The following is a 14,227-nucleotide window of genomic DNA, read 5'->3' as shown; positions in this document are numbered from 1 at the left end:
TGAAAGACCTTTGGTGCCTGGTGGGCTGCAGAGGCGCCGTCTGTAAGTGGATCAAGTTTCCTATGAACTTCAACTGCGACACGCCCGGCCGAGGAGACGTGGTTTGCAGATTCTCGGGCAGTTCTTGGCTGGTCTGGATGATGCAGGTGGGAGCAAGTGCAGCTCCTGACACAACTTCTCTGTTCCCGTCAGGTGGGGAGGGAAAGACTCAGACTTTCCAAAGGTGAGTCTGGATGAGCCTTGTGTGGGAGGAGTCAAGGTTTAGCTGGGTTACAGAGGCTGAAGCAGAGCTTCATGAACCAGGAAGAGAGGGGGAGACAAACCCTGCAGCAGGTGCTACACCGGCCCCGCCCTGCCCTCCAGCCAGGACCCCAGGCCACACGGAGCCAACCCTGTCAGTGCGAGCTCAGCACTGGGGATTTGGGTGACTGTGCAATGAGAAGTCAGAGGGAGAGGGGGAGGCTGCCCTCTGTGGCTGTGGCATCAGAATGAGGATGGAAACTGATGCAAATGCATGGCTGCCATTTCACCAATGCTAGAGGGCTCATCTCAATCAAAGAAGCTGCAAAAAGAAAAAAATGTTGGTGAGCCACAGCTTCTAGCTTTTCACCACTGGTGGCAGATTGGAATTTAAGCTCTTTGAATATTAGAAATAGAACACATTTCCATAACTGGTGATGGCTGCTATTATTTTTTTCTATCAGAGCTTGTGGAAGAGACATGCAACAGGAAGAAAAGCACTCTCCAAGGGGACACACTCTTGGAGGTTTTCTGGAGTTTTCAAAAGCAGTTTTTAGTTTGCTAATGAGCTGTCTTGAATCTGATGTCTGCCCCTTCGGGCTGATGACTTCCCAGCCTCTTAGCGAGTGACTCAGACCTGCAGATGGACAGAGAGAAGGGCTGAGGCCAGCCTGCTGGTCAGTGGGTGTGGGCAAGAGTGTCAGGCCACATCTCAGCCTGGCTGCCTCCCAAGAAAAGCTGAGACTCAGACCCAGGGAGCAGCAGGTTCAGGACGCTGCTCTGTGAACTGTAGGCTATGAAAACTCTGTGGGTGCTGGCTGGCTGGGTCACCTGCATCCATCTGCCCACAGGAATGTTCTCTGACCACCAGAAACCAGGCTGAAGATTAGCTGTATGATCCTGGTTAAGAAACAACTGCCTAATGCACGATTCCCGCAAAATGGACAGGCAGGCTGGGTGGGCAAGCAGGGCTGTGACCCTCCTTGCCCCCTGACAGCTGGCTTGCAAGCCACCAAGCACTTGCGGGGCAGCGGGTGATTAAATGCCCTGTTCCCAGGCAGGCTGTTAGGCTGCTCCTGGTAAATAACTGCAGGAAAAGGCTCAGGTTGTGTGAAGCTATTTTAAACTTCTGCAAAAATTCATGATTTCACATTGACCCCTCCTGAACAGGATGCACCTGTCTGGTCACATTATGTGAAAATTTACTTTGTCAAAATGCACCTCAAAATGCTCCACTGTAACCATTCCTTTCTCATGAAGATTTGCATGAGAATAAGGAATAGCTGTGCAAGACTGTAAAGCTATGATTACTGAATGGGACATACTAGCTTACAAAATAAAGGAGAAAAACCAAAACGCCAGGATCAAAAGACACAGGAGGGTGGGGGAGTGAGGGGCATTAATGGACATGTTTTCAAAGCCCCACCTGAAGTCTTCCCTCCACCTTCCCCCAAAAGATAAATGAAGAAACTCCCCACACCGCCTTTCGAAGCAAATGCCAGTGCCCAAGTTCAAAGTGCCTGCGCCTGGCAGCGCTGACCACGGACAGTGGGGCTGACCCAGCTCCTGCAGCTTCCAGGCTGCCCAGCCCAGATGCTGTCCAACTTGAGCAGAGGGTGAACTGGTGTGACAGACAAGGATACCATCTGGAACTGACCGCTGCAGGCAGCCCCCTGAACCCAGGGACAGGAGCGGGTGATTACTGACCAGGAGGAAGACCACAAGGGGCCTGTGAATCTGATGGTCAAGCTGGGGTACCTTACACAGCAGACACAGTTTCCAGGGCACTGGTGTGTCGTTTGGGGTGCCCCTGCTGGGTGGTCCCTAATTATACAGCATGGCCTCAGCCCTGAGGATGTAGCCCACTGGCCAGAGCCACACTGGGCCAGTGCTGATACCTCAGATGACAAGCCCTTGGGGGCTCTGACTCCCCACCAGGGGACCCCTTAGAGACAGGCCATGAGGCAGGTCAGGCTGTGTCTGGTGACTTGGACCACAAAGAAGCGTCCAGGGACGGGGCAGGCAGCTGGGAGCCTCCATCATGAAACTAAGGAGGCTGCTGTGACTCAGTGACCCAGGAGGCTTGAGTCCAGAGCGAGGGCAAGGACTAGGCTGCGGGTCCCAAGGTCCCTCACGGGGGACAAGGCAGTTTGGATCTAGCCCCCAAGGTGCTGTTGATCTCCCGTGGGACTGTTGGCGGCACTGTCTTGTGCTGGTGCCCTGAGCATCTGTGCCCCTCTCCCCGTGTTTAGCAGCATCACCAGGGCACCATCCTGTCAAGGTCAGGGTGTGGTACATTTAGCAGCATCACCAGGTCACTGTCCCGTTGCAGACAGGATGCAGTGCACTAGGGGCTAGGATCAGGTTCTGTTTTCACATCTCAGAACTCCGTTATTTTCCTTCCATGGTGACATGGGTTTTCCATGTGATGAAGGAATGGATTGGCCTGCCTTTGTGTCATGATTTCACTGTGCATTTCACTCAAACAAGGCCACATGATGTGTCTGCATTGGGTCGAAGCCTAAGACTCCTGAGTCTCACGTGAAAATCCTGGTACCTTCTTTTACAGTGTTTGCAGAAGTACTACCAGCACAGCTCTAGGCCACATGGCCTCTCACCTTCCTAAAGAGAGGAGCCAGCGGAGCCATCCTCCCTGCTGACCGTCATGGCTGCTTTCTGCTTGTCACCGTGTGTACCAGGCATGTGAGGTGACAGCTCTGGTGTGATGGGGGATACCCATCACACGACCAGAGGATGCTCTGCAGAAAAAGGTTCAGAGGACAAGGATCTGAGTCTCAGATGAGGAGGAGAGGGCCAGGCAGACAAAGGTGATCTAGGTCGTGGAGGAACCATGCGCAAAGGCCCAGAGGTGAAGGCCCATGGATGCCCAGCAGGTGTCCATGCTGATGGAGGAGACCCTGGGGCAGAGCCACGCCTGTGCAGGGACAGAAGCCTCCTGTGGCCCCAGGCCGTGGAGATGCCTGCACGCAGCCCAGAGCCATACGCGGGCGGGAGATGCGCCTGAGTGTAAACTATGACAGAAAGCTACCCTGGCCACAAGGACGGCCCTTCCACTGTCAGAACAGGGACGTGCAGGTGAGTCTCCAGTGTGCTGTGTGACAGGAAGGGAGTGTTGCTCCCAGAAACCCCTCTGGGAACGGTGCTGACTGCAGTGTGCAGACTGCTCCAGGGCGTGGGTTGAAGGACGGCAGGGCGGAATCCCCAAGGAAGACCACAGAATGGGTCTCACCGGGACGGGGTAGTGAAAGAAGGGGAGTCGTGCAGCCAGACAGACACGCGAGTGCAGGACACGTGGAGAGGGAGGAACTGAGCCTCTGAGCTGCACGGACCCCCTGGACCAGGGTCGCCGGGACCTGCCTCTTGAGGGAGCAGGGCTGTGTGCAACTACCTCCAGACTGCAGGTATTTGGGTTGTATCAGTTCCCTGGGTCTGTGGAGACTTAGCCAGGAAGCAAGGCCTCCACAGGAGTCTCAAAGGAGGCCCCCACCTCTCCTCTGCCTCCTGGAAACACTCATGAGTGGGGGGAGCAGAAAGTAGCCACCTTGTGATGGTTTTTAAATTCCCTGGAGATCCGAGGCTCCCCACATTTGCAGAGAACTCAGGGCGCTGGGGGCCAGGACACAATCTGCTCCTGAAGCAAGATGAACACATGTGTGGGAGCGCCCACATGCTGGCTTCCGCCTGAGACAGTCCTGGATGCTTCCCCAAGAGGGCCCAAGGGATGCTAAGGAGTGTGAGTGTAAGGAGTCTGAGCTGAGGCACAGGTGAGAAGGGAGGTCAGCGAGGGCAGAGGAGACAGAGCAGACACCTGGGGTCCACAGGAAGGTGAGCACACAGGAAGAGGGCTGCGGGCCTGGCCAGGGCTGGGAGGATCTTGGCTGCTGCCAGCCAGGCCACCTGCTTCCTCGGTGCCACATGAGATGCCTTGATGGCAGGGTGCCGGGCCAGGTGGGTCGGGATCCTGGCTCTGAGGGCACCTGGGGTGAAGCCCAGGTCTGCCCCACTTGCATCCCACTTGGCCTCGGGATTTCAGGGAGAAGGGCCCTCTTGAGGGGGGCACCCCAGGCCCTTGGCTCATTTCTCTGCAGGGGCTGCAGGGAGAAGACGTGAAGGAAACAGCAGTGGGTGCAACAGTCCTGAACCTTGGAGGCCAAGGAAGAGCGAACACAGGGCAGAAGCGAAGGAGCCCGGCCTGAGAAAGTCACGTTCAGAGACCTTGTAAGTCAGCCTGTGGAGGAGCAGCAATGGCCAAGAGGGCGCTGCAGACCCAGGCCTGCCAGGGAGCCTGGTGCCCAGGACAGACACAGGCTCTGCCCGAGGGACCCGGGCCGTCATTCTGTAAGGGGCCGCCCAGCGCATCACTGGTGTGTGCATGAGTCTGAGCAGCGCACTCGCCAGGCCCCTCAAAGCCAGTAAAAGAAAAGCCAGGAGTATAAGGGAATCATGAGCTTCCTCTTTAAAATTAAAAATGCCTTTGGCTGCATTAAAGCAGTAAGAATGCTTGGAATTTAAATGAAGTTTGTGAGAGCCTTGGAAAGACCAGGGGACTTAGAGCCTGAAGACCGAGCTTAATGTTTGAATTTTGCTACTTATTTTATTACTGTTTTGACATTTACTTAAATTCTCAGAGTCTCCATTTCACCTTTAAAGTTGGGATAATAAAAATGGCAGCATGGAAGGACGCCTCAGTGACATGACTGGGAAGCGCATACAGAACCCTCGGTGTTGCGAAGTGCTGCTGCTGGCCCCCGGGAGGCCAGGCATCTGGGAACAGAGCCAGAGACTGATGGCACGTCCTCGGGTCGGGCCACCTCAGACCCACAGGCCACAGGCAGCCTTGCTCCGGCTAAGAGACACCTGAGCAGGCTCAGCCTCCTCACCTGGAACAGGAGGAGGAGGGAGCAGTCGGTCACTGGGGTGCCTTGCAGACTCGGGCTCAAAATGTTCTGTCACCCACGTGGAGACTGTGCACACCCATCAACACCGCACACACGCTGCGCAGCATGCAGCACGTGTGCACCACACACACGCACCTACCGTGAACACACATGCACCAACACACACACACGCACCTACCGTGAACACACATGCACCAACGCACACGCGCGTGCCATGCAGCATGCAGCACGTTCACACCACACACGCACCTACCGTGAACACACATGCACCAACACACACACACACCTACCGTGAACACACATGCACCAACACACACACACGCACCTACCGTGAACACACATGCACCAACGCACACACACGCACCTACCGTGAACACACATGCACGCACCTTGCACACACACCATGCAGCATATGGCATGTGTGCACCACACACGTTTGCACCATGCACACACACACACACACACACACTGTGCAACCCACAGCACATGTATGTACCACATGCAACCTGGGTGAGGCTGTCATCTGAACTCGTGAGCTAAGTAAAGCCGATCAACCCTCCTGGGGTGGGTGGGGGGCCCCCCAATCAGCCAAAGGCCTGGATGGAACACAAAGGCTTCAAGGGAGACTTCTCTGCCTGCTGACTTCAAATTGGGATGTGGGTTTCCCTACCTTTGAACTTGAATTGCGACACAGACTCTCCTGGGTCATGAGGCTGCAGATCATGGGCTGTGTCAGCCCCCACAATCACATGAGCCGAAGTTCCCCACAATAAATCTAAGTCTTTCTATATAAAGATACATGCATTTATACACACACACACCCTCTTGTTCTGTCACTGGGGAACCCCGGTGGCCACACCTTCAGACGGAGACCACAGGGTTTCTTTTTTTTAATTTAAATTTATTTTAATTGGAGGCTAATTACAATATTGTATGGTTTTGCCATACATCAACATGAATCTGCCATGGGTGTATACGTGTTCCCAATCCTGAACCTCCCTCCCACCTCCCTCCCCATACCATCCCTCTGGGTCATCCCAGTGCACCAGCCCCAGGCATCCTGTATCATGCATCAAACCTGGACTGATGATTCGTTTCTTATATGATATTATATATGTTTCAATGCCATGCTCGCAAATCGTCTCACCCTCTCCCTCTCCCATAGAGTCACAAAGACTGTTCTATACATGTGTCTCTTTTGCTGTCTCGCATACAGGGTTATCATTACCATCTTTCTAAGTTCCATACATATGCATTAGTATGCTGTATCAGTATACTATATTTTTCTTTCTGGCTTACTTCACTCTGTATAATCAGCTCCAGTTTCATCTACCTCATTAGCACTGATTCAAATGTATTCTTTTTAATGGCTGAGTAATACTCCATTGTGTATATGTACCACAGCTTTCTTATCCATTCATCTGCTGATGGACATCTAGGTTGCTTCCATGTCCTGGCTATTATAAACAGTGCTGCGATGAACATTGGGGTACATGTGTCTCTTTCAATTCTGGTTTCCTCGGTGTGTATGCCCAGCAGTGGGATTGCTGGGTGATAAGGAAGTTCTATTTCCAGTTTTTTCAGGAATCTCCACACTGTTCTCCACAATGGCTGTACTAGTTTGCATTCCCAGCAACAGTGTAAGAGGGTTCCCTTTTCTCCACACCCTCTCCAGCATTTATTGCTTGTAGACTTTTGGACTGCAGCCAGGGTTTCTTGTCCTTCACATGGAAAACCCAGAGGTGCCTCAGAGCTGTCTCTGCATCCATCCCTGAGGCCACCTGGTTGCTGGCTCCTGGCCCACCATCCACAGACAGCGTCCTTCTGTCTTCCTACCCACAGTTGAGAGAGCCCACGCTCACCACTCCACGAGCTGTGAGTGTCGGCTGACCTGGACCCAGTGGGACACTTAAACACATCGCCCTAACTGAGCACCAGGGCCGCCGGCCTGGGGGACCCTTCTTACATGCATGCACTGCTATCCATTCCTCAGGTCATCCTCAAGGCAGGCCTGATGCTGTGACTTCATTATACAGAACTCTCTGCACGGTCCACAGCGTCACTGGTCTATTCCAGGAACTGATGGGTCATCCCTCTGGAAGGGAACATTTGCTCGAATGACCCTGGAATCACTTACACACAGCAGCTACACTACTCAGATGTGTGTCTAACAAGCCTCAGACCTTCGGCTTTGTGTGTTTAATTTTGGTTGTAAAACTACTCTCTGCAACCTCTCCCCTTAGCTGCTTATGCTTTTCTCCTACGCTACTTCTCCAGTGACAGGACACCAGTCACCAATAAAGGCATACATTCAATTCAGCTCAATTTAAAATCACTTTTATCAGTGTCCACTGAGTATTTGTGCTGGGGGCACTGAAGCAGTAAGAGGTGGTCCTGATCCCAGGGAATCCTACCAACAGACACCTTTATGAAGATGCATTCAAGTCACCACCATGTCCGTCTTATGAAACACTCTAAACATGAGCATCAATGTGAGGAACTGGGTGTAAAGTGGGAAGTTTTCATTCCATTGGGGGTGGACACGAACGAGAAATAAACGGGAGGCTCCCGGGGGGTGGGGGTTGTGTGGCGAGTCTGTCCTGGCGTCGGGCTCTCCACGCATCACCCCAGCAGTCCCCGCCGGATGCACACACAGGACCACCCGGCGCCACCAGCCCCCAGGACTCACGGAGGCGCAGCAGGGCCCACAGCAGCCCAGCCTCAGGAAGCAGCCCTTCTTTCTCTCTCACTGGCTGTGTTTGAGTCCTCAACACCCTTGCATATTAACTGCAGCTTGTGCCAGGAGTACCGTGCTATAAATCAAGTGCTCGCAGCTCCATTTACGTGTCCCACAAATGCCTGCTTAGCAGTGAAACTGCACTGCTAAATAAGCAAACTCTCAATGAAAACATCGATCACTGTCTTCACCTGGGGCTTCCATCAAACTTTAAAGTGAGGGAACTAAAATACACGCTAAGCCCACTCCACCTGCATACGGCCTGTGGCTGCAGGTGATGAGAGCGCCTCGGACATGCACGCACACACGCAAGCCTGCACCTGTGCATTCAGGAGGAACTCAGAAATATTTTTTACTTATTTTTAAAATCTGATTGTTTTTACCCAAGATGAAAAAAACTCATATTTCTTAAAAGCTTTAAACTTTAATACTGAGTATTTTTACAATAAAATGATTTCCTGACATTATTTTATTTTTTTCTGTCATTATTTTAAAATGTTGTTTTTGGCAAATACTAAAGCTGCCTTTAACCTCAAAACAAGCACTTCTGTGAGGCTGGAGTAACTTCTGGAGCCCCTCGCACACCAGGAACTTGGAGTCCTCCCTTCCTGAGCAGCACCTCCTCTGGGGATACAGGCACCATGACACCCCAGAAGCGGTCAGCAGGTCACAGGTCAAAGAACAGAGCAGACTTCTCATCTAAAGTGGCATCTAGCTGGCAGCTCTGAGCAGAGAAGTCATCTTACCATCTTTCACAAGGGATCACGTGACACCCAAGCCACAGAATCTAATTAAATAGGGAAGGTATAAAAGCCCACTCCAGTCCCTTGGACTGCAAGGAGATCCAACCAGTCCATTCTGAAGGAGATCAGCCCTGGGATTTCTTTGGAAGGAATGATGCTGAAGCTGAAACTCCAGTACTTTGGCCACCTCACGTGAAGAGTTGACTCATTGGAAAAGACTCTGATGCTGGGAGGGATTGGGGGCAGGAGGAGAAGGGGATGACAGAGGATGAGATGGCTGGATGGCATCACTGACTCGATAGACGTGAGTCTGAGTGAACTCTGGGAGCTGGTGATGGACAGGGAGGCCTGGTGTGCTGCAATTCATGGGGTCGCAAAGAGTTGGACACGACTGAGCGACTGAACCAACTCCACAGACCCTAATTCCTAGTGAAGGCTGACGAGAAATGACCAATACTCAGAATTTTAAGGGACCCTGACAACCAACAGTAACAGAAGCAGAAGATATTAAGAAGAGGTGGCAAGAATACACAGAAGAACTGTACAAAAAAGATCATCATGACCCAGATAATCACGATGGAGTGATCACTCACCTAGAGCCAGACATCCTGGAATGTGAAGTCAAGTGGGCCTTAGAAAGCATCACTACGAACAAAGCTAGTGGAAGTGATGGAATTCCAGTGGAGCTGTTTCAAATCCTGAAAGATGATGCTGTGAAAGTGCTGCACTCAATATGCCAGCAAATTTGGAAAACTCAGCAGTGGCCACAGGACTGGAAAAGGTCAGTTTTCCTTCCAATCCCAAAGAAAGGCAATGCAAAGAATGCTCAAACTCCCACACAATTGCACTCATCTCACACGCTAGTAAAGTAATGCTCAAAATTCTCCAAGCCAGGCTTCAGCAATACGTGAACCATGAACTTCCTGATGTTCAAGCTGGTTTTAGAAAAGGTAGAGGAACTAGAGATCAAATTGCCAACATCTGCTGTGTCATGGAAAAAGCAAGAGAGTTCCAGAAAAACATCTATTTCTGCTTTATTGACTATGCCAAAGCCTTTGACTATGTGGATCACAATAAACTGTGGAAAATTCTGAAAGAGATGGGAATACCAGACCACCTGACCTGTCTCTTGAGAAACCTATTTGCAGGCCAGGAAGCAACAGTTAGAACTGGACATGGAACAACAGACTGGTTCCAAATAGGAAAAGGAGTACGTCAAGGCTGTATATCGTCACCCTGCTTATTTAACTTATATGCAGAGGACATCATGAGAAATGCTGGGCTGGAAGAAGCATAAGCTGGAATCAAGATTGCCGGGAGAAATATCAATAACCTCAGATATGCAGATGACACCACTTTACGGCAGAAAGTGAAGAGGAACTAAAAAGCCTCTTGATGCAAGTGAAAAAGGAGGGTGAAAATGTTGGCTTAAAGCTCAACATTCAGAAAACAAAGATGGCATCTGGTCCCATCACTTCATGGGAAATAGATGGGCAAACAGTGGAAACAGTGTCATACTTTATTTTTTGGGCATCTGGTCCCATCTGGGGACCAAAATCACTGCAGATGGTGACTTAAGCCATGAAATTAAAAGACGCGTACTCCTTGGAAAGAAAGTTATGACCAACCTAGATAACATATTCAAAAGCAGAGACATTACTTTGTCAACAAAGGTCCATCTAGTCAAGGCTATGGCTTTTCCAGTGGTCATGTATGGATGTGAGAATTGGACTGTGAAGAAAGCTGAGCACTGAAGAATTGATGCTTTTGAACCGTGGTGTTGGAGAAGACTCTTGAGAGTCCCTTGGACTGCAAGGAGATCCAACCAGTCCATTCTAAAGGAGACCAGTCCTGGGTGTTCATTGGAAGGACTGATGCTGAAGCTGAAACTCCAATACTTTGGCCACCTCATGCGAAGAGCTGACTCACTGGAAAAGACCTTGATGCTGGGAGGGATTGGGGGCAGGAGGAGGAGGGGACGACAGAGGATGAGATGGCTGGAATGGCATCACCAACTCGATGGACGTGAGTCTGAGTGAACTCTGGAAGTTGTTGATTGACAGGGAGGCCTGGTGTGCTGTGATTCATGGGGTCACAAACAGTCGGACACGACTGAGTGACTGAACTGAACTGAACTGAAAACCAAATGACTTTTAAATCAGGAGTCTTAAGTCTGACATTTCTGAACATCCCACAAACATGTGTGCACATAGAATACTGAGAGAATTCAGAGGAGACTGAGATTCAAGGTCCAGAAGAGCTTAGATTTTGAGAGAATTTAGTGAGGTTTTAGACACATTCTCACCTCGCCCTTAGCTATGCATGTTCTCCATGGCTTCAGACTCAACACTGACCAAGATTTTGTCCCTAGAAGTCAGGAAACGGTCACACCGTCAATTAACTTGGTAGTTTTATCCACACTGACCAACTTACTGCACAACAGAAATGCGTGCCTTGTAGGTACCATCCTGGGATGATGATAAAGAAAAAGAACGGAGGTTTGGGGAAGGTCTTCTTGGGAAGCAGCCTTGCTGTACAGGGCACGGGGCCCCACACGAGGTCCTGGGGGGTATGCCAGCAGTGGGGTGCTCTTCCCCGCCCCCAGTGTGAGCCCTGGGAGTCCTGCAGACAGAGCTGACCGTCCACCTGAAGCAGCGGTCTCAGACCCACAGAGCACCTAGGGATAGACAGCCCACGGCCCAGCCTGCCCCACGAGCTGGGCACCACTGAGCCCGACGCCAGCTGTCAGGTTCCCCCAGGAGACCTTCAGCACAGGCGCTGCTGCAGGACATTCAGACTCGAGCCAAGGGCCTTCTGCCTCCACTCCAACCCGGCAGAGACCACTGACCTGAGGAAGGCATCACCAGGGTCCGAGGTCTGCCCTGCACAGAATCACCTGCTCCGGGCAAGCAGGGGCCGAATCCGGGTCCTGGCCTCCCACAGCACTGACCTTTCCACGTGGCACCAAGATGCCACCAGGCTGTGACAGCCCTGAGGTTTAAGATGAGCCACGTGGTGTAGGACAATTCTGGTACCCGACAAAACTATGGACTCACAGCCTTGCACTCTGGCAGCAGTTAACAAGCATGACCAGTTTTCTCATGAAGCCATTTTCAGTGAGCAAAGTAAAGCCCTTCAAGCACAGGACTGTTTCCGTCTCCTGTCGGTGGATCGGGGTGGCTGGTCATCAAGGCTCAGGCTGGAGGAAGAGCACCATCAGGGCTGAGACACCGCCTCCTCCCCCAGCCCCTCCCAGCCCCGCCTGAGTTATTCTTGGTTTATGAATCACATCATCTGGCACCCCGTTCCCACAATTGCCGTTCTTTTTGGAAAGAAAAAAAGGTATTATAAATAATTTCAGTCTCTGGATAAAGGAAACTCACTTGAAGGATTTGGTGGTCTTCTAAAGACAAGACATCTTATGTTTAACCTAGTAAGTTAAAAGACCATTCAGCTGGCATTTCGAAACACGAGGCCTCCCAGGTAAGTAACTGCTGCACTTCACTGAACATCTTTCCAGCAACAGACCCACCTGATGTGCTCACCCACCTTGTGCCCTGAAGCTCCAGGGGCCCTGCGGGTAGCTTCCCCCCACCCCACCCCAAGACCCTGCATCAGGGTCCTCACTGTTCTGTGCTTTCACCGTGTTTCCCAGGAAGGAGACACTGGGAAGCTTAAAGACTTACTAAAGGTCATAATGGAATCACAAACTGACTCAGCGAAAATCCTCATCTGGGGTCTCGGCGAGATTCTCAGCAACCGTGTGGCAGGGACGCTGACACACAGTGCCAGGACTCATCACTGCTCTGATCTGCAGGCGGGGGCACTGCCTCCCATCTCACGAGGAAGCTGGAGGACTTGCCAGAAGGAATGTGAGAAAGCCTTACAAACTAGATACAGCAAAAGCACAAGGTGTAACAACCATCGTTCACATTGCAGACAGCACTGTCTACACAGAGCTGAGAACCGCGCAAGTCAAGTGGAAGAGAACGAAGCAGGGTTTTGTCTTCACAGACACACTCACTGCCAGACTCTCACTGGACCCGCCATTGGGGACAAGCTCTCAGGCATGTCTGTGGCAGGAAGGGCAGCTCACTCACTGATTTCCCTCCACTTGTCCATCGTGACATTAAAGGCTTTTTATAACCTTCAGCTCAAAAGAAACTTAGGGGGTTTAGGACTACCCAGAGCAAATGTTCAGAGAAGGCGATGGCACCCCACTCCAGTACTCTTGCCTGGAAAATCCCATGGACGGAGGAGCCTAGTGGGCTGCAGTCCATGGGGTCGCGAAGAGTCGGACATGACTCAGCAACTTCCCTTTCACTTTTCACTTTTCATGCATTGGAGAAGGAAATGGTAACCCACTCCAGTGTTCTTGCCTGGAGAATCCCAGGGACGGGGGAGGGGTGGCACAGAGTTGGACACGACTGAAGTGACTTAGCAGCAGCAGCAGCAGCAGAGCAAACATTTCCACTGTTTCCACCGTTACATCCCCTTTGCCTTTGACCTCAATATGCAAACTTCCCAGCAGCTGTCCACATGTCAACAGCCCTGCTTGCAATTCGACACCATGTAATTGGGTCCAGTGCCCACAGGCATCCAAACCCTGCCTGATGAAGCACACAGGTTCAGCATCCTAATAAAAATGCAAGAGTGCTTACTCGGCCTATGGAGGCTTCTTAACATTAAGCACCCGTTACAAAGGTGCTTATTTTAACCCCACATTTTATTTTGCCAACACACACAAGGGGATAACCAGCCCTGAGGGCATGGAGGAGCACCTGCTGGCCGCATCCTGAATTAACCCCTCAAGAGTCAGACACAGGAGTGAGGGTAAGAGCCAGGAGCACACTGGAGCCAGGCTCACCAGCTCCTGGGGCCTGGGGACGATCGGGTCCCTCCTCAACCTACGTCCAGTACCCAGGTGTGGCGTACGCACCCTAAACATGGGCCAGGCTTCCTGCTGCCCTTACACCGGGCATGGGAGGCTGGCAGTTAAGCACCAGACGGCACATCACTGGGAGGAACCCAAGGTGAGAGTCACACTGAGTCTTCACGGATATCACACCACAGGTTGGCTAACACAAAGACCAGTGCCACAGAATATGTGTAAAGTACTCAAAATCTTTCCACTCAGTTCTTATACACAACTTGGTTCACAATCACTCTGTATTCCCTGTGGAGCTATAACTTCATCTCAAACATCAAATACTGCCATGTGCTCAACCCACTGGACACTTAGCTACTTAGCTGTCATTATGAAGCTCTGCACAGTTAAGCACCATTGCTGCTTTACCACAAAATCAGTCATTCTCATAACTCCCAGTCATTTCTGCTAGCTGAGCAGGCTATGTCATGATAGGTGGGGGGTCGGGGGGTGGGGTGTAAATGCTGTGAGATCATCAAGCTCAGGGGCAGAACCCCAGCCCACTGTGTCACCCCAGCAAAACAATTTATTAAGCTCACTCCTGCCTAAGTTTGATTTTTCCCAAATGGCATGAAGAGGCCAAAGGAACAGCATGGACAAACTGATACAGAGTCAGACCATCTAAGGCAACTGTCCCCAGTCTTTTTGGCACCAGGGACTG

This window comes from Ovis aries, chromosome 26 (genome assembly GCF_016772045.2).
Source record: "Ovis aries strain OAR_USU_Benz2616 breed Rambouillet chromosome 26, ARS-UI_Ramb_v3.0, whole genome shotgun sequence".
Classification (NCBI taxonomy): Eukaryota; Metazoa; Chordata; class Mammalia; order Artiodactyla; family Bovidae; genus Ovis; species Ovis aries.
Note: the sequence above shows the minus strand (reverse complement) of the source record.